This window comes from Hyla sarda, chromosome 1 (assembly GCF_029499605.1).
Source record: "Hyla sarda isolate aHylSar1 chromosome 1, aHylSar1.hap1, whole genome shotgun sequence".
Taxonomy (NCBI): Eukaryota; Metazoa; Chordata; class Amphibia; order Anura; family Hylidae; genus Hyla; species Hyla sarda.
Window position 1 is genome coordinate 604,088,470 of NC_079189.1, and position 24,319 is coordinate 604,112,788.

A 24,319-nucleotide genomic window follows, 5' to 3' on the forward strand; every position below is an offset into this window, starting at 1 on the left:
ACATCTTGTTAAACATCTAAGAACTCACACAGGAGAGAAGCCATTTTCATGTCCAGATTGTGAAAAATGTTTTTCTCAGAAATCAACTCTTGTTGAACATCAAAGAACTCACACAGGAGAGAAGCCCTTTTCGTGTATAGAATGTGGAAAATGTTATACTTGGAAATCAGATTATGTTAAACATAAAAAGATTCACACAGGGGAGAAGCTATTTCCATGTTCAGAATGTGGGAAACATTTTAATGATAAATCACATCTTGTTAAACATCAAAGAATTCACACAGGAGAGAAGCCATTTTCATGTTCAGAATGTGGGAAATGTTTTACTCAGAAATCAATACTTATGAGACATATAAGAGTTCACACAGGAGAGAAGACAATTCAGAGCAATAAATGATGCAGATAAGACATCTATATATTAACCATGTACATAGGATATCTGACATTTATACATATATCATATACTGCATCTCCAAACTTGTTCCCAATTGATAATAAAAGTTTTCTTTTAGAACGTAGTCACCGATCCAGCGATGTCATCACTATAGTTTACATGGTAGGAAAAGAGTGTGATATATGGTTGTGATATTCACTGCTCCTCATGGAGAAGACCCAACAGGCATAATCCATGGGGAGCTGCTACTGGAGACCCAAACACCTCAGAGAGAAGGGACTTATTCCAGTGATGAAGAATTCCAGGACATGACCAGATTAGAGACACAAAATCACTTCTATCTTCTGGCTTCTAGGACATTATTCTGATGGAAGAACGTTACACATTATAAAAAGTCCTATAGGTGTTGGGTAACATTTATAGACAATTGTTGGCCCCGGCTGTCATGGCGTACCATAGGCCCCCTGCCTCCATATTACACAGGTCTGATGGGGGAACAGGGTAAGTAAGGGTTAATGTTTGTGGTTCCAACAATAACTGTACAAGGATATATATAAGTAAGGAATAGATAAGATCTTCCAGCGCACACAGTTGCTGATCTGGGGATTGGGTGGACGAGGCTCCTCGGGGGAGGGATCACTTGCTATGTGTTTAGGTGAGCATAGTCTTAATCCCTTAAGGACCAAGCCCATATTCACCTTAGGGCCATTTTTATTTTTGCATTTTAGTTTTTTCCTCCTCCTTCTAAAAATCGTAACTCTTTTATATTTTAATCCACAGACTAGTATGAGGGCTTGTTTTTTGCCCAACCAGTTGTCCTGCGTAATGACATCACTCATTTTACCATAAAATGTATGGCGCAACCAAAAAAAATACTATTTGTGTGGGGAAATTAAAAAGAAAACCGCAATTTTGCAAATTTTGGAAGGTTTCATTTTCACGCTGTACAATTTACTGTAAAAATGGCGTGTGTTCTTTATTCTGTGTGTCAATATGATTAAAATGATACCCATGACTAGATACTTTTCTATTATTTTTGGGCTTAAAAAAAAAATCGCAACCTTTTTAACCAAATTAGTATTTTTCTGTATAAGCATTTTTTGTGCCATGATCTGTGCTATTTGATACTACATTTATGTATAAAACTTTTATAAATTTTATTAATTTAAAAAAAATTAAATGTGACAAAGCAGCTATTTTTTTATTTTAATTTTATTTTTTTTACAGTCATGCCATTCACCGTACAGGATCAATAACATTTTAATAGTTCGAACTTTTTTTTTTTTTTACATTTTTATTGGGGAGGGGATTTTTCAAATTATTTTTTAAACTTTTTCTTTTTTTTTTTTTTTTTTTAAATATATTTTTATTAACATTTCAAGATAATACAGAAAAGAACTTGCGAACATGAGATTGTCACTGTCAGCACAATCATAACCGGCATATGTAACCCCACGAAAAATTTCCCCCTCCCATCCCTACAAAAACAGAGGTAGTCAGCAAAGAAATGGCTAACTATCAGGTAGTCTCAGTGCTCCCAGTGTGCCCTTCAGGGATTCTACATTGTACCATACTGTGTTGTGAAAAGGTCTGACTATGTCAGCTATCCCCTCGGAGTCGAAGTGGGTCACTATAAAGGATTTCCATTTCGAGAAAAATGTCTTGGTGCCTGAGTTAAGATGACGTTCAGCATCCAGTCTATCCACTCCCATGAAAACCTTCATTTGGGTCACCAATAGGCCTAGGTCGGGTGTCTGCGCCTCTAACCATTTTAGAAATAGGCATCTGAGTGATACTAGCAGAACTACATGTATTATGCGTGGAACCCTCTCCTCCCTCATCCTCTCTCCCTCAGGAGGTCTGAATTGATGAAATAATAGAGCCTGAGGAGTGAAAGGAAGGGACACCCGCCAATGATCATATATATAAGTGTTAATCATCCGCCAGTAGTCAGCCGAATGCTGGCAAGTCCATACTCCATGATACAGGTTTGTCAGTGGGGAGGCACATTTGGGGCAGCTAGTGATTCTATCCGGGAAAGTGGGCGAAGGGAGAATGTTGAAACCATATAAGGCTGTGTGCGACAGTTTAAAATAAGTCTCCCGCCACCTCTCATTAATAATATTTTTGCGTAATTTATCCCAGCCCGCTAGTATCGTATTATATATGTCAGGGTCGCCTGTCCATTTCTCCCATGTTTTAAAGATATTTTGAGAGTCCAGCTTAAGAAAGCGATCCCGGAAAGACCAGTAAAGCGTCGAAATTGATGCTCTCCTCGGCTCCTGGCCAATAATGCTATCTAATGGGTGTATGGTGGCCTCCCGTGAGAGATCTCTCAGTCTGGACAAACAAAACGAGTAAATCTGGTTTGCATAAAGGTAGTGAGTGGGTGGGAGATTAAAGGTGCGTAGAATGTCTGTAGGGGACAGCCACTGGTGAGTGTCTACATTCATTATACTGCTCGCTGTTTTCACCCCCTTGGTTTCCCAGATGTGCAACCATGTTGAGGAACTAGCATTTGGAAATTCCGGATGCCCCCCGAAATGGCATTCTTTTGGAAAGGAGGAAAGGAAGGCCGAAGGCCCTACGTATCTCCTTCCATGTGACAATGGTGTCCCTGAGTAAAACAGAGCTCTTAACAGGGCTTGGCAATTTGGCAAAGGCCGTGTGTAATAGTGCAGGGAGGGACCACGGGGCTGCCAGCGCACCCTCCACCAACAGGTTGGAGTAAAATGTAGTATTCTGTAACCAGTCTATAACATGACGGAAGAGACATGCCAAATTATAAGCCCGAAGAACAAGTTATAATGTATTATATTGCGGTCACTATTTCGTAGGTGCCCCCTGACCCGTAAATTAGTTACTCTGTCAGGTCTGATGGTTACTATAGTAAGTCTAGTAGGGCTCCCCCTCTGGTTGGGCCCTGCACCATTTGGGACAGATAATTATCTTTAGCTGTTTATGAGATTCACAGGTCTGTTTCCTTGTTTATGTTGGGGTAGTTAGAGTCCCCCTATAATAACCTCCTCATTGTAATTTGCTGCCTGGCTTATTAGTCTCAATAATAGTTCTTCTGCCTCTTTGGTGCCACGCTAATAGCTATTAACCCTTTAGACGCGGCGTTCAAAGTTGAACGCCCTGTCTAAAGTCAAAGTAAACTAATGACGGTTAGCTCAGGGGGCTGTTCGGGATCGCCACGGCATCCCGAACAGCTGTAGGACACGAGGATGGTCCCCTTACCTGCCTCCTGGTGTCCGATCTTCGAATGACTGCACAGTGCCTGAGATCCAGGAATGAGAAGTCAAGCGGCAGAATCATCGATCAGTGGTTATCCATGAGAAACCATTGATCAATGTAAAAGATCAGTGTGTGCAGTGTTATAGCCCCTATGGGAGCTATAACACTGCAAAAGAAAAATTGGAAAGAAAAAGTTAATAAAGATCAATTAACCCCTTCCCTAATAAGTTTGAATCACCCCCCTTTTCCCATAAAAAAAAAAATCTAAATAAAAATAAACATATATGGTATTGCCACGTGCAGAAATGTCCGAATTTTAAAAATATATTGTTAATTAAACCGCACGGTCAATGGCGTACACGCAAAAAAATTCAAAAGTCCAAAATGGCGTATTTTGGGTCACTTTTTATATCATGAAAAAAATGAATAAAAAGCAATCAAAAAGCTGATCAATACAAAAATGGTATTGCTAAAAGCTTCAGATCACGGCGCAAAAAAAATGAGCCCTCATACCGCCCTGTACGCGGAAAAATAAAAAAGTTATAGGGGGTCAGAAGATCATTTTAAACGTATAAATTTTCCTGCATGTAGTTATGATTTTTTTCCAGAATTACGACAATATCCAACCTATATAAGTAGGGGATCATTTTAACCGTATGGACCTACAAAATAAAGAGAAGGTGTAATTTTTACTGAAAAGTGTACTGTGTATAAACGGAAGCCCCCAAAAGTTACAAAAAATTGCGTTTATTCTTGAATTTTGTTGCACTGATTTTTTTTCCGTTTCGCCATAGATTTTTGGGTAAAATGACTGATGTAATTACAAAGTAGAATTGGTGGTGCAAAATATAAGCCATCATATGGATTTTTAGGTGCAGAATTGAACGAAAAACTGAAAAAAAAAAAAGTCCCCAAGGGGTTAAAAAAAATGTAAGTTTTCTATGTTTTATTTGTGTTTAAAAAAAAACTGCCACTAGGTTTCTCCCTACTTGTCCAGAGCACATTCTCTTCCCCCCCCCCCCCCCCCCCGATCTCTTGCACAGACTTTGGACTCCTGCTGGCCTGGCAGAAGTCCAAACTCAGGAAATGCTGAGGGGGGGGGCGTGCAGCCTTATCCAATCATAGCTCCTCTCACACTGAAACTCTACGTATCTCCTTCCATGTGACAATGGTGTCCCTGAGTAAAACAGAGCTCTTAACAGGGCTTGGCAATTTGGCAAAGGCCGTGTGTAATAGTGCAGGGAGGGACCACGGGGCTGCCAGCGCACCCTCCACCAACAGGTTGGAGTAAAATGTAGTATTCTGTAACCAGTCTATAACATGACGGAAGAGACATGCCAAATTATAAGCCCGAAGAACAAGTTATAATGTATTATATTGCGGTCACTATTTCGTAGGTGCCCCCTGACCCGTAAATTAGTTACTCTGTCAGGTCTGATGGTTACTATAGTAAGTCTAGTAGGGCTCCCCCTCTGGTTGGGCCCTGCACCATTTGGGACAGATAATTATCTTTAGCTGTTTATGAGATTCACAGGTCTGTTTCCTTGTTTATGTTGGGGTAGTTAGAGTCCCCCTATAATAACCTCCTCATTGTAATTTGCTGCCTGGCTTATTAGTCTCAATAATAGTTCTTCTGCCTCTTTGGTGCCACGCTAATAGCTATTAACCCTTTAGACGCGGCGTTCAAAGTTGAACGCCCTGTCTAAAGTCAAAGTAAACTAATGACGGTTAGCTCAGGGGGCTGTTCGGGATCGCCACGGCATCCCGAACAGCTGTAGGACACGAGGATGGTCCCCTTACCTGCCTCCTGGTGTCCGATCTTCGAATGACTGCACAGTGCCTGAGATCCAGGAATGAGAAGTCAAGCGGCAGAATCATCGATCAGTGGTTATCCATGAGAAACCATTGATCAATGTAAAAGATCAGTGTGTGCAGTGTTATAGCCCCTATGGGAGCTATAACACTGCAAAAGAAAAATTGGAAAGAAAAAGTTAATAAAGATCAATTAACCCCTTCCCTAATAAGTTTGAATCACCCCCCTTTTCCCATAAAAAAAAAAATCTAAATAAAAATAAACATATATGGTATTGCCACGTGCAGAAATGTCCGAATTTTAAAAATATATTGTTAATTAAACCGCACGGTCAATGGCGTACACGCAAAAAAATTCAAAAGTCCAAAATGGCGTATTTTGGGTCACTTTTTATATCATGAAAAAAATGAATAAAAAGCAATCAAAAAGCTGATCAATACAAAAATGGTATTGCTAAAAGCTTCAGATCACGGCGCAAAAAAAATGAGCCCTCATACCGCCCTGTACGCGGAAAAATAAAAAAGTTATAGGGGGTCAGAAGATCATTTTAAACGTATAAATTTTCCTGCATGTAGTTATGATTTTTTTCCAGAATTACGACAATATCCAACCTATATAAGTAGGGGATCATTTTAACCGTATGGACCTACAAAATAAAGAGAAGGTGTAATTTTTACTGAAAAGTGTACTGTGTATAAACGGAAGCCCCCAAAAGTTACAAAAAATTGCGTTTATTCTTGAATTTTGTTGCACTGATTTTTTTTCCGTTTCGCCATAGATTTTTGGGTAAAATGACTGATGTAATTACAAAGTAGAATTGGTGGTGCAAAATATAAGCCATCATATGGATTTTTAGGTGCAGAATTGAACGAAAAACTGAAAAAAAAAAAAGTCCCCAAGGGGTTAAAAAAAATGTAAGTTTTCTATGTTTTATTTGTGTTTAAAAAAAAACTGCCACTAGGTTTCTCCCTACTTGTCCAGAGCACATTCTCTTCCCCCCCCCCCCCCCCCCCCGATCTCTTGCACAGACTTTGGACTCCTGCTGGCCTGGCAGAAGTCCAAACTCAGGAAATGCTGAGGGGGGGGGCGTGCAGCCTTATCCAATCATAGCTCCTCTCACACTGAAACTCTTATAAAATATAAAAACCTTACAAAACACTAAAACAAGTACAAAATGTACAAAACCAAAACATAAATGCAAACTTTCTGTATGAAAATAAGAACTTAACCCCTTAAGGACATAGCATTTTTCTGTTTTTGCACTTTCGTTTTTCCCTCCTTACATTTTAAAAATCATAACCCTTTAAATTTTGCACCTAAAAATCCATATCATGGCTTATTTTTTGCGCCACCAATTCTTCTTTGTAATGACAGTCATTTTACACAAAATTCTACGGCAAAATGGGGAAAAAATCATTGTGCGACAAAATTGAACAAACACCATTTTGTAACTTTTGGGGGCTTCCGTTTCTACGCAATACATTTTTTGGTAAAAATGACACCTCTTTATTCTGTATATCCATACGGTTAAAATAATACCCTACTTATATAGGTTGGATATTGTCGTACTTCTGGAAAAAAATCATATCTACATGCAGGAAAATGTATACGTTTAAAATTGTCATCTTCTGACCCCTATAACTTTTTTAAGTTTCCACTTTTGTGGCGGAATGAGGACTCATTTTTTCTGCCGTAATGAAATTTTTATCGGTACACTGATCAATGCCGTTGCATTGCAATGCATTGATCAGTGTTATCAGCGGTTGATTGCTCCAGCCTAGGAGGAGGAGGAGGCAGGTAAGGCACCCTCCTGCTGCATTCTTGCTAATCGGGATATCGCGATTTTACCGATCAGCCTGACTGAGCTGCCGGAAAGCATTCGTGCTGCATAGAGATGTACATGCTGGGAGTTGTAGTTTTGCAAAAGCTGGAGGCACACTGGTTGGAAAATACTGAGTTAGGTAACTGAAGGTTTTCCAACCAGTGTGCCTCCAGCTGTTGCAAAAGTACAACTCCCAGCATGCACGGTCTGTCAGTACATGCTGGGAGTTGTAGTTTTGAAACAGCTGGAGGTTTGTCCCCCCCATGTGAATGTACAGGGTACATTCACACAGGCAGGTTTACAGTTAATTTTCTGCTACAAGTTTGGGCTGCGGCAAATTTGTCCGCAGCAGCACAAACTCCTAGCGGTAAACTCACTGTAAACGCCCGCCAGTGTGAACATACCCTAAAAACACTACACTACACTAACACATAATAAAGGGTAAAACACAGCTGGAGGCACCCTGTTTGGAAATCACTGGCGTAGAATACCCCTATGTCCACCCCTATGCAATCCATATGAAGTCCTCAAATGCACATGGCGCTCTCTCACTTCAGAGCCCTGTCGTATTTCAAGGAAACAGTTTAGGGCCACATATGGGGTATTTCTGTACTGGGAAGAAATTGCACTACAAATTTGGGGGGCTTTTTTTTCCTTTTACCCCTTATGAAAAGGAAAAGTTGGGGTCTACACCAGCTTGTTAGTGTAAATTTTTTTTTTTTTTTTTTTTAAACATGCTGGTGTTGCCCCATACTTTTTATTTTCACAAGCGGTAAAAGCAAAAAAAGACCCCCAAAATTTGTAACGCAATTTCTCCTGAGTACGGAAATACCCCATATGTGGGCGTAAAATGCTCTGCGGACGCACAACAAGGCTCAGGAGTGAGAGCGCACTATGTACATTTGAGGCCTAAATTGGTGATTTGCACAGGGGTGGCTGATTTTACAGCGGTTCTGCCATAAACACAAAAAAATAAATACCCACATGTGACCCCATTTTGGAAACTACACCCCTCACGGAACGTAACAAGGGGTATAGTGCGCCTTAATACCCCACAGGTGTTTGGGAAAATGAGAAAAAAATATTTTTCGATAAAATGCTGGTGTTACCCTAAATTTTTCATTTTCACAAGGGAAAATAGGAAAAAAGTCCCCCAAAATTTGTAACCCCATTTCTTCTGAGTAAGAACATACCCCATATGTGGATGTAAAGTGCTCTGCGGGTGCACTACAATGCTCAGAAGAGAAGGAGCGACATTGGGATTTTGAAGAGAAAATTTGTCCGGAATTGAAGGCCACGTGTGTTTACAAAGCCCCCATAGTGCCAGAACAATGGACCCCCCCACATGTGACCCCATTTTGGAAAATACACCCCTCACGTAATGTAATAAGGGGTACAGTGAGCATTTAAGCCCCACAGGTGTCTGACAGATTTTTGGAACAGTGATCCGTGAAAATTAAAAATTAAATTTTTCATTTGCACAGCCCACTGTTCCAAAGATCTGTCAAACGCCAGTGGGGTATAAATGTTCACTGCACCCCTTATTAAATTCTGTGAGGGGTGTAGTTTCCAAAATGGGGTCACATGTGGGGGGGGGTGTCGACTGTTCTGCCACCACGGGGGGCTTTGTAAACGCACATGGCCCCCGACTTCCATTCCAAACAAATTCTCTTTCAAAAAGCTCAATGGCGCTCCTTCTCTTCTGAGCATTGTAGTGCGCCAGCAGAGCCCTTGACGTCCACACAAGGGGTATTTCCATACTCAGAAGAAATGGGGTTACAAATTTTGGTGTCATTTTCTCCTATTACCCCTTGTAAAAATGTAAAATTTGGGGAAAACAGCATTTTTGTGAAAAAATAATTTTTTTTAATTTACACATACAACTTTCACAAAAAGTCGTGAAATACCTGTGAGGTGTTAGGGCTCACCGTACCCCTTGTTACGTTCCTTGAGGGGTGTAGTTTCCAAAATAGTATGCCATGTGTTTTTTTTTGCTGTTCTGGCACCATAGGTGCTTCCTAAATGCGACATGCCCCCCAAACACCATTTCAGCAAAATTTGCTTTCCAAAAGTTAAATGTGACTCCTTCTCTTCTGAGCATTGTAGTTCGCTCGCAGAGCATTTCACGTCCTAACATGGGGTATTTATATACTCAGAAGAGATGGGGTTACAAATTTTGGGGAGCATTTCCTCCCATTACCATTGTAAAAATGATAAATTTGGGGAAAAAACTGCACTTTAGTGAAAATTCTTTTTTTTTTTAATTTACACATCCGAATTTAACGAAAAGTCGTCAAACACCTGTGGGGTGTTAAGGCTCACTGGACCCCTTGTTACGTGCCTTGAGGGGTGTAGTTTCCAAAATGGTATGCCATGTGGGGGTTTTCTGCTGTTCTGGCACCATAGGGGCTTCCTAAATGTGACATGCCCCCCAAAAACCATTTCAGCAAAATTCCCTCTCCAAAATCCCATTGTCGCTCCTTCCCTTCTGAGCCCTCTAGTGCACCCGCCGAACACTTGACATACACATATGAGGTATTTCCTTACTCGAGAGAAATTGGGTTACAAATTTTGGGGGGGATTTGTCATCTATTACCCCTTGTAAAAATAAAAAAACTGGGTCTACAAGTACATGCAAGAGTAAAAAATGAAGATTTTGAATTTTCTCCTTCATTTTGCTGCTATTCCTGTGAAACACCTAAAGGGTTAACAAACTTTCTGAATGTCATTTTGAATACTTTGAGGGGTGCAGTTTTTTATAATGGGATCATTTATGGGGTATTTTTGATAAGAAAGCCCTTCAAATCCACTTCAAACCTGAAGTGGTCCCTGAAAAATTCAGATTTGGAAAATTTTATGAAAAATTGGAAAACTGCTGCTATACTTTGAAGCCCTCTGGTGTCTTCCAAAAGTAAAAACATGTCAACTTTATGATGCAAACATAAAGTAGACATATTGTATATGTGAATCAATATAACATTTATTTGGAATATCCATTTTCCTTATAAGCAGAGAGCTTGAAGTAAAAAAAATGCAAAATTTTCAATTTTTTCATCAAATTTTGGAATTTTTCACCAAGAAATTATGCAAGTATCGACAAAATGTTACCACTAACATAAACTAGTATATGTCACGAAGAAACAATCTCGGAATCAGAATGAAAGGTAAAAGCATTCCAGAGTTATTAATGCTTAAAGTGACAGTGGTCAGATGTGCAAAAAATGGCCGGGTCCTTAAGGTATATTTGGGCTGGGTCCTTAAGGGGTTAAAAAGAAAAATATGGCTAGCTGCCATAACTAAAAATAATACCAACTTGGAAAAGGATTTTTTTCTCCCTAACCTTACAATAAGCCAACACACTCAGAGACACACACAGTGAAAAAAATAAACTACATAATGGGCGTGGTTTTCAGGAAAAGAGGCGTGTTCCCTACATTTTATCCAAAATCATTTGTCTTTTCTGAAAACCACTCTGAAAGTCATGTGGTTTTCTGGAATGAAAACCCTACACTTTAAAGCATGTATAAAGTTTCCGAAAGCGAAGTAAATTTGCAAATACCATTTGGAAAAAAAAGGTCGGAACAGCAAAAAACTCAACAAAACCTACACTCCACTCTTAGTAAATCAGGGTATATATATTTTTCAACCCCATAACGACACAGAACGTAAATATACGTCCTGGTGAGGGGGTCTTGCAGCCCCATCCCCCCATATGAATGTACAGTTTTTTCCGCTGCAGCTCAAGCTCCCAGTGGGAAACTCTGTGAAACCCCCGCCCGCGTGAATGTACCCTAAAAACACTACACTACCTTACACAGTTACAGTTTGAAAACTACACCCCTCATGTAATGTAATAAGGGGTGCAGTGAGCATTTACACCCTCAGGTGTCTGTGATTTTTGGAACAGTGGTCCGTGAAAATGAAAAATGTAATTTTTCATTTGCACAGCCTACCGTTCCAAAGATCTGTCAAACGCCAGTGGGGTGTAAATGTTCACTGCACCCCTTATTAAATTTTGTGAGGGGTGTAGTTTTCAAAATGGGGTCACCAACTTCCATTCTAAAAAATTATCTCTCCAATGGCACTCCTCCTCTTTTGAGCATTGTAGTGCGCCCGCAGAGCACTTTACATCCACACATGGGGTATTTCCATACTCAGAAAAATTGGGTTACAAGTGTTGGGGGCATTTTCTTCTATTACCCCTTGTAAAAAAAAAAAAATTTTGGGAAAAACCAGCATTTTAGTGAAAAAAAAAATTATTTACATATCCAACTTTAATGAAAAGTTGTCAACCACCTGTGGGGAGTTAAGGCTCCCAGTACCCTTTGTTATGTTCTTTGAGGGGTGTAGTTTCCCAAATAGTGTGCCATGTGATCTTAGCCCGATCACCGCACAGCCAGTGGAAGCAGCCAAGACGTACCCATATGCCCTGGTGCGTTAAGTCCCAGACGATGTCCCCGAAGGGAGTAGTGGTCTGTTTATTATCGTCTAGGGGTTAAAATATAATCTTAATAAAACCGCACAGTGAATGGCGTAGAAAAAAAAAAAATATTAGAATTGCTGATTTTTGATTCCTTCATTAACGAGAAAAAAAATTTACCCCTAAGGACCAGGCCAATTTCCACTGTAGGACCAGAGCGTTTTTTGCACATCTGACCACTGTCACTTTAAGCATTAATAACTCTGAGATGCTTTCACCTTTCATTCTGATTCCGAGAAAGTTTTTTTGTGACATATTCTACTTTATGTTAGTGGTAAATTTTCGTCAATACTTGCATAATTTCATGGTTAAAAATTCCAAAATTTTATGAAAAAATTGAGAATTTAGCATTTTTCTAACTTTGAAGCTCTCTGCTTGTAAGGGAAATGAATATTCCAAATAAATTATACATTGATTCACATATACAATATGTCTACTTTATATTTGCATCATAAAGTTGATATGTTTTTACTTTTGGAAGACATCAGAGGGCTTCAAAATTCAGCAGCAATTTTCCAATTTTTCACAAAATTTTCAAAAGCGGAATTTTTCAGGGACAAGTTCAGTTTTGAAGTGGATTTGAAGGGTCTTCATATTAGAAATACCCCATAAATGACCCCATTATAAAAACTGCACCCCTCAAAGTATTCAAAATATGACATTCAGTAAGTGTGTTAACCCTTTAGGTGTTTCACAGGAATAGCAGCAAAGTGAAGGAGAGAATTCTAAATCTTAATTTTTTACACTCGCATGTTCTTGTAGACCCAGTTTTTGAATTTTTACAAGGGGTAAAAGGAGAGAAATCTTCCTAAAATTTGTAACCCAATTTCTCTCGAGTAAGGAAATACCTCATATGTGTATCTCAAGTGTTCGGCGGGCGCAGTAGAGGGCTCAGAAGAGAAGGAGCGACAGTGGGATTTTGGAGAGTACGTTTTCTGAAATGTCCCATTTAGGAAGCCCCTATGGTGTCAGGACAGCAAAAAAAAAAAAAAAAAAAACACATACTATTTTGGAAACTACACCCCTCAAGGAACGTAACAAGGCATACAGTGAGCCTTAACAACCCACAGGAGTTTGATAAATATTCATGAAGTGAGATGTGAAAAATTTGATTTTTTTACCCTAAAATGCCGGGCTTACCCCAAATTTTTCATTTTCGAAAGTGGTAAAAGGAGAAAATGTCACCATAAGTTTGTAAATACATTTCTTTGGAGTAAGGACATACCTCATGTCTGGGTGTAAACAGCGTCTCAGAGGTGCAGGAGTGCAGTCAGGGTCCTTGAGCTTTGACTTTCTCCTATGGAGGAGGAACAGTGAGACCCCCCCCCCCCCTCAAGGGGCATTACATGGGGTAAATAACTGGGGTACACTAAATAACTAAAATGGGGTACAGTGAGACATAAAATTATAAAACAGATTATGTTCTCAGAATGATGACCCTGAGCATAGCCAAAACTAAAAAAATATGCCCGCCCCAAACCCTATGCTCTGAATCATCATTCTGGGAATGTGACGTGTTTGACCGTCCCTAACTTGTTGCCTCAAATGCGCACCCCGCTCAGGTGGAGAGAGAGCGCTGCGCATTTGAGGCAACATAAAAAGTCCCCGATGATAGTGACTCAGTGACCTATGACCCAGAGAAAAAAAATACACCCAGAGGTCTTATCATTTTTTTTTTTTTTTTATAAAATAATTTTTTGGGCAATTTAGTGGTTTATGGTGTTAACATTTGGAATGTACTCTGGACTTGGTACATTGGGGTCAAATTATGGAAAATTAAAATGAAGAGGGAAAATTTAGTACTGCATGGAAGTGTGATACTCCCTGAAGCAGTCCTTAATGCAGAGGCCCGGATGATCGGGCAAGTGTCACACTGAGTGGTGGTGTCCTTCCGAATCCCCCTCCTGTTACACACTCTGCATTTTTTCGATCCTGGCGCCTATATTTCCAGTTCCTTGGGAAGTCCGGCCTGCTCTTTCCCGGTCACCAAAGATCAGGACCTTTAGGACTTCTTCTTGGAACTGGAGGAATGTCCCTGTGTTGCCAGCGTACTGGGACAGTACAAAAGAGTTGTACATGGCAACCTGTACCAAGTAGACCGCAACTTTCTTGTACCATACACGTGTTTTCCGCATGGCGTTATATGGCTTGAGGACTTGATCAGAAAGATCAACTCCCCTAAATACCGATTGTAGTCCAGAATACAATCGGGCTTGAGGACCGGTCCCACGGTACCTCGCACAGGGACAGGTGAGTTGCCGTTACCATGAATAGTGGTCAGCATAAGGACATCCCTCTTATCCTTATACCGGACCAACAACAGGTTTTCATGGGTAAGGGCACAGGACTCACCCTTGGGCATAGGTGTCGGAATCAAATTTAGAGGGAGGCCTCTCTGGTTTTTCCGCACGGTCCCACAAGTGGACGTCGATCTGGCGGCAAGGGATGTGAAGAGAGGGATGCTGGTATAAAAGTTGTCCACGTACACATGTTAACCCTTATCCAGCAATAGGTGCACAGGCTCCCAAACGATTTTCCCGTTTGGACCCCCGTGATCTTGCACGCACCACCCCGTTTGTAATCAGTCCTCGGAGAGTGTTCGCTGCGGGTTTGATTACCGGCGACCACAGGGCCGACGGCGTGTGACATCACGTCTCCGCCCCCATGTGACATCATGCTCCGCCCCTCAATGCAAGCCTACGGGAGGGGGCATAACAGCTATCACGCCTGCTCCCGTAGGCTTGCATTGAGGGGCGGAGCGTGACATCCCACGGGGGCGGAGGTGTGACGCCACACGCCATCGGCCCTGTGGTCGCCGGTGATCAGACCCGGAGCGAACACTCTCCGGGGACTGATTACAAACGGGGTGCTCAGCTACATGCACATTACACATATACAGCACTACTGTGTACACATACAGCTCAGCTACATGCACATTACACATATACAGCTCTACTGTGTACACATACAGCTCAGCTACATGCACATTACACATATACAGCTCTACTGTGTACACATACAGCTCAGCTACATGCACATTACACATATACAGCTCTACTGTGTACACATACAGCTCAGCTACATCTACATTACACATATACAGCTCTACTGTGTACACATACAGCTCAGCTACATGCACATTACACATATACAGCTCTACTGTGTACACATACAGCTCGGCTACATGTACATTACACATATACAGCTCTACTGTGTACACATACAGCTCAGCTACATGTACATTACACAAATACAGCTCTACTGTGTACACATACAGCTCGGCTACATGCACATTACACATATACAGCACTATTGTGTACACATACAGCTCAGCTACATGTACATTACACATATACAGCTCTACTGTGTACACATACAGCTCGGCTACATGCACATTACACATATACAGCTCTACTGTGTACACATACAGCTCGACTACATGCACATTACACATATACAGCTCTACTGTGTACACATACAGCTCGGCTACATGCACATTACACATATACAGCTCTACTGTGTACACATACAGCTCGGCTACATGCACATTACACATATACAGCTCTACTGTGTACACATACAGCTCGGCTACATGTACATTACACATATACAGCTCTACTGTGTACACATACATCTCGGCTACATGTACATTACACATATACAGCTCTACTGTGTACACATACAGCTCGGCTACATGTACATTACACATATACAGCTCTACTGTGTACACATACAGCTCAGCTACATGTACATTACACATATACAGCACTACTGTGTACACATACAGCTCAGCTACATGTACATTACACATATACAGCTCTACTGTGTACACATACAGCTCAGCTACATGTACATTACACATATACAGCTCTACTGTGTACACATACTGCTCAGCTACATGTACATTACACATATACAGCTCTACCGTGTACACATACAGCTCGGCTACATGCACATTACACATATACAGCTCTACCGTGTACACATACAGCTCGGCTACATGCACATTACACATATACAGCTCTACCGTGTACACATACAGCTCGGCTACATGCACATTACACATATACAGCTCTACTGTGTACACATACAGCTCAGCTACATGTACATTACACATATACAGCTCTACTGTGTACACATACAGCTCAGCTACATGCACATTACACATATACAGCTCTACCGTGTACACATACAGCTCAGCTACATGCACATTACACATATACAGCTCTACTGTGTACACATACAGCTCAGCTACATGTATATTACACATATACAGCTCTACTGTGTACACATACAGCTCAGCTACATGTACATTACACATATACAGCTCTACTGTGTACACATACAGCTCAGCTACATGTACATTACACATATACAGCTCTACTGTGTACACATACAGCTCAGCTACATGTATATTACACATATACAGCTCTACCGTGTACACATACAGCTCAGCTACATGTACATTACACATATACAGCTCTACCGTGTACACATACAGCTCAGCTACATGTACATTACACATATACAGCTCTACCGTGTACACATACAGCTCAGCTACATGCACATTACACATATACAGCACTACTGTGTACACATACAGCTCAGCTACATGCACATTACACATATACAGCTCTACTGTGTACACATACAGCTCAGCTACATGCACATTACACATATACAGCTCTACTGTGTACACATACAGCTCAGCTACATGTACATTACACATATACAGCTCTACTGTGAACACATACAGCTCAGCTACATGTACATTACACATATACAGCTCTACTGTGTACACATACAGCTCAGCTACATATACATTACACATATACAGCTCTACTGTGTACACATACAGCTCAGCTACATGCACATTACACATATACAGCTCTACTGTGTACACATACAGCTCAGCTACATGTACATTACACATATACAGCTCTACTGTGTACACATACAGCTCAGCTACATGTACATTACACATATACAGCTCTACTGTGTACACATACAGCTCAGCTACATGTACATTACACATATACAGCTCTACTGTGTACACATACAGCTCAGCTACATGCACATTACACATATACAGCTCTACTGTGTACACATACAGCTCAGCTACATGTACATTACACATATACAGCTCTACTGTGTACACATACAGCTCAGCTACATTGCACATATACAGCTCTACTGTGTACACATACAGCTCAGCTACATGCACATTACACATATACAGCACTACTGTGTACACATACAGCTCAGCTACATGCACATTACACATATACAGCACTACTGTGTACACATACAGCTCAGCTACATGCACATTACACATATACAGCGCTACTGTGTACACATACAGCTCAGCTACATGCACATTACACATATACAGCTCTACTGTGTACACATACAGCTCAGCTACATGTACATTACACATATACAGCTCTACTGTGTACACATACAGCTCAGCTACATGTACATTACACATATACAGCTCTACTGTGTACACATACAGCTCAGCTACATGCACATTACACATATACAGCTCTACTGTGTACACATACAGCTCAGCTACATGTACATTACACATATACAGCTCTACTGTGTACACATACAGCTCAGCTACATGTACATTACACATATACAGCTCTACTGTGCACACATACAGCTCAGCTACATGCACATTACACATATACAGCTCTACTGTGTACACATACAGCTCAGCTACATGTACATTACACATATACAGCTCTACTGTGTACACATACAGCTCAGCTACATGCACATTACACATATACAGCTCTACTGTGTACACATACAGCTCAGCTACATGCACATTACACACAGCTCTGCTGCAGACATATATAACACACACATACACAGCTCTGCACCACGCACATCACACACACACAGCTCTGCTGCATACACATAACTTCAGCTCATCCAGCAGCGATCACAACCAGCACAGCAGAGTCCTGCATACACTGAGCAGATGAGCCTAGAGCAGCAGCCCCTGATCATGTGACTCCTCCTCCTCTTTCTCCATGTGACTGATCACATGACTGTGACATCATGGCAGGTGGTGTAAGCACAGGGTAAGTACCCGGCTCTGTACAGTCTGCAGGTGGAGGTATGTGTGTGTGGTCATCAGGAGCGCTGGGGGAGGGGACATTAGAGGGGTAGTTCAGTATTTTATTGCCCCCCCCCCCCATACAAAGCATAGGGCATACGTGTCAGATCACAGGGGTCTGACTGCTGTGACTGCTGCAATCTCCTGTACAGAGTTCGTGTATCTCCTTTTCTCCCACAGAGATGCATGGAGGATGTGTGTGTGGTGTCCCGGTACCGCATCCTATACGGTACCTATGTATCTGTGGGTCCCCATAGCCAGAGTCCCTAGGATGTAGGGATCCCTGTAATGTAGTTTACCCCTTGTCGCCTCTATTTCAGCTCATAGACCAGTAATTTATTCAAGGTTAATGTAAATATGGTAATATAGATGTAAATAAATAGTTAATTACCTGTTCCGTGGCGTTGCAGGACCTGCGGGTCACGTGACTAGGTAAACTCTGTGGTATTCTGCTTAAGGACCTTTGGAGTCCCTGTGACGTAGGCAATCCCATTACTCTCTGTAATGGTGAGTGACAGATGTTCGGACCAATCGGATTCGCCCCGCCCCCTGCCCATATAAGGGAGCGGCGGCCATCGTCTCGCTCTCTTGTTCCTGGGCTGTCAAACCGAGAAGGACCTGTACCGCAGCCAGCGTAGTGAGTTTGGCCCGAGCCTTGCGGCAACGGCCGGATCATTCCAAATATAGAGTGTATCAATTCCCAGACACTCTGCAGCATCACCGGACCTATTAATACCCCTAAATCCGGACGGATCTGCAAATATCTACCCTAAATTCAGAGACTGTTTAAATAGCAAGGTCCGCAACAACTGTCAGTCACTAAGCGATTTAAGGACTGTTTATATGAGACTGTTACTGTGCCTTGGATGTATCGCAAGCACTTAAGTAAAGTTGTTCAAGTTCAATCTCCTTGTGGACCTTCAGTCATTTCATGCACCTATCGCTACTGGGAAGGGCGGCGATAGGCCTGAGCATTGACTCAGCATACCAGCCCTCAGCCTGGCGTCACGAGCTCTAGGGTTAACATTAACCCCTCATATACCGATACCATACCACCACTACCATACACCCCCCCAAGGGCTACCACAAAGCCTTTTTGGCATCGCACGAACAGGATTCGGGTGTGTGCCTACTATTGCCACTAGTGAAAGTGTACTCCCCCCCCCCCCAGAAAGCCAACTTTATTCATGTGTTGCTGTGTACAAGAACGATGCTTGTGGTGCACCATACAAGGGGGCCAAGAGAAAAGTAAGGGGAGAGACGAAGCTTTGTCTACAGTTAAAATGTGTAAACTGTTTGCATGTATCTGCATATATTGCTAACATGGTGATAATTGTTAAATGGCATTTAACTTAATAAAGTATTTTATTAAACACATAAAATACACAGACATGTGGTAAAAATACACAAAAAGCTATAAAAGCACAAACTGGAAACAACTGGCAGAGAGCCGAAGAAATGGAGACTCATACCCACATATATTGTAACAAGTTAAAGGTAAACATATTGATTAACAATACATAAGTATGTTGCCGCAAGTGCGGTCCTAAGAAAAAAAAACCATAGGGGCTAAATAAGAGACATCCAACTCTAAACAGATTATAAGGAATAGTATTACCAAGTGGACCAGAGGGGATATGAGTCACCGCTACCCAACGTTTCGCCAACACCTGGCTTCTTCCGAGGCGTGATCTCAGGAGCGGCTGCCCCCTGTTAAATACAGGAGTTCCACCAATCAGGGGCTGTGACTGACACAGGCACCACCAACGGATGTGACGTCCGGGATCTCGTGCGGCCACAATCGCGATCCCGACATCACATTCCACGTCGCATGTCCGTGTCAGTCAGTGCGAGGCAGCCAATAGGAGGCTTGCCCGATGTAAACATAAGCACATGTACACAGTGACACGGCATGAGGGGCGTGACATGGAATCAATACGTGGACAGTATCCGCCCACCCTGCACGCAGAACAACCTCTTCAGTCTGCAGAGAGAGCCGGAGAGTACAGACATGGCGGAGAGCAGCGTTCCACGTGGTCAAGTTGGCAAAATGGTGCCGGAAACACGGAAAGTTGTGGCAGTCGCAGCCCAACTTTTTCAAGAGCTTGCTGATCGTCTGCAGCGGTTGTCATTAGACGAAGAGGGGGCCTGCAATCTTCCCCCACTGCCTGATGATGACGACGATTGGCCAGAGACACCTCCAGCGAACAGTGCAGGGACACCTGAAGGTGCGTCACCAGTGAGATTGTCCCCTCACCACAGGACCTGGGGCTTGTGGGCCGAGATCCCGTCATAAGAATCTGCTGTGAGTACCCCACCAGAGGCGGCCTATTCTTCCTCCTCCAGCCCTGAGGTCATTCCTCGATCAAGCTTGCCAAGTGCACGACCGTGCTCACCAAAACTGCCGCAATGGGTGTTCAGAGATGAGCCGGAGCTGATCGAGTACATGCACAGAGTACTTCAACCGTTACCTGGGAAAACACTCCCACCAATCCCAGAAAGGGAAAGGGCCCGTCAAGAAGCCGAGCTGGCCGAATTGATGGAAAAGCTAAAGGCCCGATACAAAGAACTCTACGCTCCAAAGCACGTTCATTTGCCTTATGAAGAAAGACATTGTACATACGTAAATGGGATCACCCCAGAGAAGGGGAGGAGCCTTTAGAAAGGAGAAGAGCAACTGTGGCCAAGTTCGACAAGGTCAGAGGTTATGGGACACTCCTTGACTGCCACACTGGGCAGACCATCCTCGTAAACCAGCAAGCGGTGCAAAGGCCATATCTCCATAAGAAGTTCTACACCTTGGAGGTGGGTGAAATTGTGGAGTCACCAGACCAACAGCCCCAACACAGCTTCCTTTCAAATATTTCCCGTCAACGGATTGGGAGTCCGATCCCTTCAACTTGAGGCCGAAAAGGTCTGCTCCTAAAGCCTCCACCAGCGTACCCAAGGAGGAGGAGCCTAAAGAGTCAAGTTCATCACCAATGTACAGCAAAGAGTCAAGTTCATCATCTTCTATGTACAGTAAAGAGTCAAGTTCTTCATCTTCTTCATACCGTCGAGAGTCAAGTTCTGCACAGGGTGAAGAAAACAGGCCAAAGTTGCGGCCACCCAAGTCGGTACCTAGACCCTCTTGGAGCAATGAGAGTTTGTCTAACCCTGGGGTACCCACAGATGTACCAAGGCCCTCTCGGAGCAGTGAGAGTTTGCCAGTTCCTAAGGTACCAACGAAAGGGTCATGGGTTGCTCCTAATTTGGAGATGGTGCTCAAGCCCTATTGCCCCACTGTGATCCCGGCTAGTAAGCCTATAACCCCTTCTCAAGCTGCTTTCCACCACTCTATCCTCACCAATGTGGTGTGGCAAAGCTATGTTAAGTCTAATCCTGCCCCTGATTTTGGCAGATACAGAGGAACCAAGAGAGGCACTACAAGAGTAAAGAAGAACATCTTCTAAAGAGACTCTGAAGTAATGTCATATTGTTTTTCTATCTAACCATTTTGTCTTACAGCAACCAAGTTCAAGAATTGTGCCTAGCAGGACTGTGCTAAGTTGTTCCAGTTCAAAGTTCAGCAACGTAACCACTAAGTCCCTAGGCCAGAGCCAGAGTCCCTAGGATGTAGGGATCCCTGTAATGTAGTTTACCCCTTGTCGCCTCTATTTCAGCTCATAGACCAGTAATTTATTCAAGGTTAATGTAAATATGGTAATATAGATGTAAATAAATAGTTAATTACCTGTTCCGTGGCGTTGCAGGACCTGCGGGTCACGTGACTAGGTAAACTCTGTGGTATTCTGCTTAAGGACCTTTGGAGTCCCTGTGACGTAGGCAATCCCATTACTCTCTGTAATGGTGAGTGACAGATGTTCGGACCAATCGGATTCGCCCCGCCCCCTGCCCATATAAGGGAGCGGCGGCCATCGTCTCGCTCTCTTGTTCCTGGGCTGTCAAACCGAGAAGGACCTGTACCGCAGCCAGCGTAGTGAGTTTGGCCCGAGCCTTGCGGCAACGGCCGGATCATTCCAAATATAGAGTGTATCAATTCCCAGACACTCTGCAGCATCACCGGACCTATTAATACCCCTAAATCCGGACGGATCTGCAAATATCTACCCTAAATTCAGAGACTGTTTAAATAGCAAGGTCCGCAACAACTGTCAGTCACTAAGCGATTTAAGGACTGTTTATATGAGACTGTTACTGTGCCTTGGATGTATCGCAAGCACTTAAGTAAAGTTGTTCAAGTTCAATCTCCTTGTGGACCTTCAGTCATTTCATGCACCTATCGCTACTGGGAAGGGCGGCGATAGGCCTGAGCATTGACTCAGCATACCAGCCCTCAGCCTGGCGTCACGAGCTCTAGGGTTAACATTAACCCCTCATATACCGATACCATACCACCACTACCATACACCCCCCCAAGGGCTACCACAAAGCCTTTTTGGCATCGCACGAACAGGATTCGGGTGTGTGCCTACTATTGCCACTAGTGAAAGTGTACTCCCCCCCCCCCCAGAAAGCCAACTTTATTCATGTGTTGCTGTGTACAAGAACGATGCTTGTGGTGCACCATACAAGGGGGCCAAGAGAAAAGTAAGGGGAGAGACGAAGCTTTGTCTACAGTTAAAATGTGTAAACTGTTTGCATGTATCTGCATATATTGCTAACATGGTGATAATTGTTAAATGGCATTTAACTTAATAAAGTATTTTATTAAACACATAAAATACACAGACATGTGGTAAAAATACACAAAAAGCTATAAAAGCACAAACTGGAAACAACTGGCAGAGAGCCGAAGAAATGGAGACTCATACCCACATATATTGTAACAAGTTAAAGGTAAACATATTGATTAACAATACATAAGTATGTTGCCGCAAGTGCGGTCCTAAGAAAAAAAAACCATAGGGGCTAAATAAGAGACATCCAACTCTAAACAGATTATAAGGAATAGTATTACCAAGTGGACCAGAGGGGATATGAGTCACCGCTACCCAACGTTTCGCCAACACCTGGCTTCTTCCGAGGCGTGATCTCAGGAGCGGCTGCCCCCTGTTAAATACAGGAGTTCCACCAATCAGGGGCTGTGACTGACACAGGCACCACCAACGGATGTGACGTCCGGGATCTCGTGCGGCCACAATCGCGATCCCGACATCACATTCCACGTCGCATGTCCGTGTCAGTCAGTGCGAGGCAGCCAATAGGAGGCTTGCCCGATGTAAACATAAGCACATGTACACAGTGACACGGCATGAGGGGCGTGACATGGAATCAATACGTGGACAGTATCCGCCCACCCTGCACGCAGAACAACCTCTTCAGTCTGCAGAGAGAGCCGGAGAGTACAGACATGGCGGAGAGCAGCGTTCCACGTGGTCAAGTTGGCAAAATGGTGCCGGAAACACGGAAAGTTGTGGCAGTCGCAGCCCAACTTTTTCAAGAGCTTGCTGATCGTCTGCAGCGGTTGTCATTAGACGAAGAGGGGGCCTGCAATCTTCCCCCACTGCCTGATGATGACGACGATTGGCCAGAGACACCTCCAGCGAACAGTGCAGGGACACCTGAAGGTGCGTCACCAGTGAGATTGTCCCCTCACCACAGGACCTGGGGCTTGTGGGCCGAGATCCCGTCATAAGAATCTGCTGTGAGTACCCCACCAGAGGCGGCCTATTCTTCCTCCTCCAGCCCTGAGGTCATTCCTCGATCAAGCTTGCCAAGTGCACGACCGTGCTCACCAAAACTGCCGCAATGGGTGTTCAGAGATGAGCCGGAGCTGATCGAGTACATGCACAGAGTACTTCAACCGTTACCTGGGAAAACACTCCCACCAATCCCAGAAAGGGAAAGGGCCCGTCAAGAAGCCGAGCTGGCCGAATTGATGGAAAAGCTAAAGGCCCGATACAAAGAACTCTACGCTCCAAAGCACGTTCATTTGCCTTATGAAGAAAGACATTGTACATACGTAAATGGGATCACCCCAGAGAAGGGGAGGAGCCTTTAGAAAGGAGAAGAGCAACTGTGGCCAAGTTCGACAAGGTCAGAGGTTATGGGACACTCCTTGACTGCCACACTGGGCAGACCATCCTCGTAAACCAGCAAGCGGTGCAAAGGCCATATCTCCATAAGAAGTTCTACACCTTGGAGGTGGGTGAAATTGTGGAGTCACCAGACCAACAGCCCCAACACAGCTTCCTTTCAAATATTTCCCGTCAACGGATTGGGAGTCCGATCCCTTCAACTTGAGGCCGAAAAGGTCTGCTCCTAAAGCCTCCACCAGCGTACCCAAGGAGGAGGAGCCTAAAGAGTCAAGTTCATCACCAATGTACAGCAAAGAGTCAAGTTCATCATCTTCTATGTACAGTAAAGAGTCAAGTTCTTCATCTTCTTCATACCGTCGAGAGTCAAGTTCTGCACAGGGTGAAGAAAACAGGCCAAAGTTG

At 43.0% G+C, this 24,319-nt stretch overlaps 1 protein-coding gene and 1 pseudogene across 2 annotated transcripts in view; one reads left to right on the forward strand and one right to left on the reverse strand.

The window, feature by feature from the left end:
• Positions 1-24,319, forward strand: part of LOC130296495 (zinc finger protein 605-like) — a 505,889-nt gene that overhangs the window by 415,957 nt on the left and 65,613 nt on the right. The gene's annotated exons all lie outside the window — the stretch shown is intronic.
• The window catches only part of LOC130297364 (zinc finger protein ZFP2-like), a 322,941-nt pseudogene that overhangs the window by 195,208 nt on the left and 103,414 nt on the right, over positions 1-24,319 (reverse strand).